Source organism: Zerene cesonia, unplaced genomic scaffold, assembly GCF_012273895.1.
Source record: "Zerene cesonia ecotype Mississippi unplaced genomic scaffold, Zerene_cesonia_1.1 Zces_u008, whole genome shotgun sequence".
In the NCBI taxonomy this organism is placed as follows: domain Eukaryota; kingdom Metazoa; phylum Arthropoda; class Insecta; order Lepidoptera; family Pieridae; genus Zerene; species Zerene cesonia.
Genome location: NW_024045138.1, coordinates 670,128 through 675,793, shown reverse-complemented (window position 1 = coordinate 675,793; position 5,666 = coordinate 670,128).

The window sequence follows — 5,666 nt, the reverse complement described above, 5'->3', positions numbered from 1 at the left end:
TATGAAGTGTATCGATTATCAAAGTGCCTAAGAATAATTCTAAAATGACGTTTTGCCAATGGATAAATAGTTTCTTTTTCATATACCTGTACTATTGAACTCCCATTGTATGCAAATCAATATTTACAACAATTATTATTTAAAAAATATAATACAGTACTTTAAAATGTTTGTATTTTACCTATTCGTATTTAAAAGTATTATTTTATCAGCGGGATTTATATATGATGGTCTTTATAGATTAAGATCACGTACAAGTTCTCGAATTGAAACAAAAATTTGACTTCCAAGTAATTTAAATTTACCACGTTGGTAATGTCATACTCAAGGAAATTTTAGAACAACTGTTAAAAGATAAAAAGACAACTTGTATTAGATTATCCGCATTTAAAGGACGAAGAATCTTTTGTCCGTTTCTTATATTCAATCTATCTACCTTCAATTAACTGATAGGCCGTCAAATAATCTATCTAGTCATGTGAAAGAAAGGCTAAGACCAGGCGGAGCTGCACCGCAACAGAACTGAGCGACACGACGCCACCAAATATTCTTTATATGATACAGACACAACGAGACAACACGCACTCAAACTCAGCGGAACTACTACACTGCAGCAGAACTGTGTGGCCAATTTGATCAACCCACCAAAACTCTCGTGACGTGTAGTCAGTGGCGTAGCTAGAGGGACAAGGGCCCTGGTGCATAGGGAAAGAATCGGGCCCTCCTCCCCTCTTTCCGCCTTGCTCCCCTCTTTCAAAGCTGAGATTAGAGGGCCTCCTGAGCTCCGGGGCCCTGGTGCACTGCACCACCTGGCCCTATGATAGCTACGCCACTGCGTGTAGTACCCCTGCCGCGGAGTGCGGTTCGACAAACTTCATTTACATAGTCAGTCTAATAAGATACTTGGAACACAAATTCATTCATTTGTCTTGAGACATTCTAAAATAAGTTTGTAATCTTATCGGATCCTTTTTAAGGCGAGGCAAAACCGTATAATACTCGCTTTCCTCATATTGCGAGTTCGATATCTCATGTAGACAAATACACGCGTCGTGTCGCACAGTTATGCTGCGGTGCAGTTCCGCTAAATGTGGTCCGACCTGGGCTGGGTAGATTGGCCGAGGTTCCTCCCTCTTCCTATAGGGAAACAACTCTTAGACCGACAGAGGATAAGTTAAAATTATAGATTGATTGAATATAATAATTCATTAATATTTTATACAAACCCGCTTGGAAATTTTTGACGATCGTTTAATTGTGTGAATAGTTAGTATGTCAATGTTCATATTTCAAGATTCATTAAATTAAAGATCGTCTGTATTTATTATGGAAAATTTACATTTTTACAAACACCCAAAGCACTGTATTTATAAATTGTATTTCCCATAATATAATAATTATATTAACAATACGGATTTATATCTATTTAAACCAATAACTTCAATTCAGATTAAAATAGTATCGATTCACTCAGATGTTCGATAATTTCTGTAAATATTTTATATTATTCAATTGTTTTCTTATTCTCAGATATAAATTTGAGCCCTCCTTATTATTTCTTCATTTCTTAATGAAGCGATTTAGAACAATAATTGTTATGTACCGAGTGATAAATAATATTAATATTCCACTAAAAATTAAACAACAGTAATATATTTTCAAATAAAGAAATGACTAATTCTTTAATGTTGTTGTTATGTGTTTATTTTAAACTCTACTATATTTCATTTATACTTTAAGTGTGGGTTGCAAAACAATTTTTAAACTTAAAGTCCTCATGAGTTATATTTTCTATTTCTTGGTACATAAAATTATAATAATATTATAATTAACAACATTCACATGCATATATTTGAATTGTAAATATTCAATTAAATTGTACATACGATAATTAATTATAAGAAAGCCATAGTATGCCTTTTAGTCATAACCTTAAGTTAAATTATTGTAAGTAATGATACGGAAAATAAAATATGTACAGAATTTTTTACGTTTTTGTTTTATTTCATTTCCGACATGATTTTGATCTCAGACTCAAAATAAATAAATTGCAAAATCTTTAGTATTGTCTTCGTTGTGTTTGATTTTAGGCGAGTGTTATACATTTAGAAATTAAAGACTTTTAACGGTCACGGGGAGTCTCTCCGTGACGACGCTCGCTGTAAAGTGTTCGAAACATCGGGTTAATGATGTTATGAATAAATCACGTTTAATATCCGTTAAAAAGTTTTTAACTTCTAAATCTATTATTCATCACCATCGTCATCCATTATAACTACACACAGGTCACTGGTCACAGGCTTCCAAAGAGGGATCAGGCTATAATCTACCAGGATGGGATTACATGTCATCCAACTTTTGATTCTCGGGCATGCCGATTTCCTCGCGATGTTTATTTTCACATTTTCTAGCAGTGGTTAATTGGATAATGGACAGATATATTGAAAAACAATTTTTTATATTTGATCTCGAACCTCCAACTAAGAAAGATTAAAGTCTGAGTTCCTAACGAATGAGCCACCACTCATTCAATGTGTGAAATACGTTTTATTACAATTAAGTTATTAAACGCCCATACATGTATTACTAATGTTTACACACCAATGAATAATTAAATATTGATCTACATTACACAAGCCACCGACCTCAACATTATTTATGACTCAATAGGAACTAACAACCAATAGAAATTATTACCTTGAATTATGATCTGTCCTAAGAACACATTAGCACATTGACATGTGTATGTGATGGATGTATGTCCTGGTTAACAACTTCCGTTAATGGTTATTGCAGATTTATTAGGTATATGACAATAGTGAGCTTAGAATTATAGTTTTACGCTATCACTCCTGCACATTATCAACAATTTTAAAAATTTCCGTAACTAATTCATCACCAAGCTTTATTTGCTGAGAAAATAATGATAAATATAGTAAAAAAGCTAAAAAAACAAACAAATTGTCTCATTTGATCTTATACAGAGTATACGTAAGAAAATTATGAAAGCCTGGGGATCCAGAATTCTTGCTAGGATAATAAGATGAAGTTATGATATTATTGTATCTGTCACACAATTTGGAAAATGTACACCCTTATTCCAACGTCGGTGTGTATGACGTCATCTCATTATTTTTGAATTTATGTATTCTTTTAAAATACGCAATAAAAATACAACAAAATATTTTCTATGGTCACAATAGCAAAATTAAGATTCTTTTCTCATGGTCTTATAAAAAATTAAATATTACATGCACTTCTTTTTTAAAACGTTTCTCAGCGTGGAATTTACGCCTATTTTAGTTTTAATAATAATTTCCTTTATGTTTATTATCTTTATGTTTATTATACACATGCGACATAAATCGCTGACAAATCTGATATGTGCATAAAACTATTAATTGTCTAACGATTTTCAATTCATTTAAATAATTAATTGATGATGAAGTTATCCTGCTTGTTGTTACAAGGATAGAAATTAATATTAATTTTTATTAACCTTTCCTGCTTTAACTATGATTTTGAGCTTACATATGTACCTAGTGAGAATATAATTACGTCAAAGGAGCATCTATCACAGAAACAATTTATTTTAAAATGTTAGCATGTCTATAATCTATACAAAATAAGTATTTATGACGTTTAAAAATTCATTGAAATAATTTTATTAAAAAAATATGTATACGCAAAAGCATAAAATAAATTCAAATAAAGAACTATGACAACATAAACAAAACGCCACGAAGAGAGAAAAAAATAACATAAACAAAAAGAGTTTAGAATCGTGACTGTCCAAAACAATAACCTCTGTGGTTTCATATATTGTATACTCATATGTGTGTGGGTTTTTAACACACACCACCATAGCCTTCGATGTCCGTCTCATCTGCTTTATATAATCTTATACCTTTAAACGAGCAATTCTTGTATATATATATATATATATATATATATAATTGGGATCTCGGAATCGGCTCCAACGATTTTCATGAAATTTAGTATATAGGGGTTTTCGAGGGCGATAAATCGATCTAGCTAGGAATTTTTTTTAGAAAATGTCATATTCGTGTTTTATTCGTGTTTTTTTTTCCCTGACATCTATTGGTGAATAGTAATACTATTTTGCTTCGTAGACAGCTGGACAACTGAAATAATGTCATATTCGTGTTTTATTCGTGTTTTTTTTCCTGACATCTATTGGTGAATAATAATACTATTTTGCTTCGTAGATAGCTGGACAACTGAAATAACACAGGCACTTTTTATACCGATATTCCTACGGGATACGGACTTACGCGGTTTCAACCGCGGGTCACAGCTAGTTACTAATTAAGCATTGGCATTGATAACTTCTTATTAAACAGACTGGAGATTTTGTGAATGCAGATCACGGTCACATGCGTAATGCGGAGTCTAGTGTCGGAATTACACAATATAGCCCTTCATGGCCACCGTCGGTTCTGCGAAATGGACGGAATATAAAATTTATCATTTTACTTGTGATATTTTAGATGAATTCCGAATTAGTCATTTTAAGGCGTAATAAAGGAATGGAGGAAATAATAAATAATTGATATGATTTTGGTTGCCATTTGGTTTTTTTTTATTGTATAAAGTCTATCCAAAATATTGAATGCACGAAAGTTATTTGCAATGTCATTTATTGTAATCCCTTACTTATGTATAAAACTGATGCTTTTACGCGTTAATACTGGAAATATTTAGATGATATTTGGCACAGATATACTTTGAGACCCGAGAAAGGTCATATTATAGTTTTTATCTCGTATATCTCACGGGTATGGGACTGATGCGAGGAAAACCCGGGGGCTGTTTTTATTTCCTTTGCCTACACGGGCAAAGTCATATTAAGAAAAGCTTGTATGATGGCTAGTGATGATGATGATGAGATAAGTTTCCAATAAATTTCAGTTTATAATAATATCTAGATAAAAGTGGCCAATAGTGTCTGCAGTATCATAGACGGCTATAAAACAAAACCAATCAAATATCAATCCATATTTAGGTAGCAATATTTATAAATCATCGAGCAATTTACGTAATGCAACCATCCAAAAACACTTCTTGTATGTTACGGTTAGGCAAGAAACGCAGGTTCGAATCCTGCCTCGTGATCAAATTTTTTCTATTCTTTCAAAATTTCTCATTTATAAAGCATTTCAATGCTATAAAACAAAAAATTAAACTTCTTGTATGTATTTATCGATTCATTTTAATCAATTTTCTTTGGTGTATATGGAATATACATTCACAAATAGAAATTGGTGCGTTGAATGGAACGATAATTACCCACCAAGATTTTGCAATACTTTTATTATTGTATGATAACATCGAAGTTTTGCACAATATAGAAAGTTTTAGATAATATCACAATAAGTTATAATGACTATGATGAGATCTATTTAATAATATAATTAGGTATTTCGTGAAACATTTGGGAAATCCGAATAGTTTGTGTCCGAAATTCAGTGTAAAAGCACCTCAATCATCCAGAATTTACGAAAACGAATAGTTAAATTTTTACATTTTGTTTTTTATTGAAGCAATTAACAATATAACACAATATATATTGCTTTAATACATGAAAAATGACGATAGACGGTAAAACAATATGCAATCTGATCCAATCGTTTCCCGTGCTATTA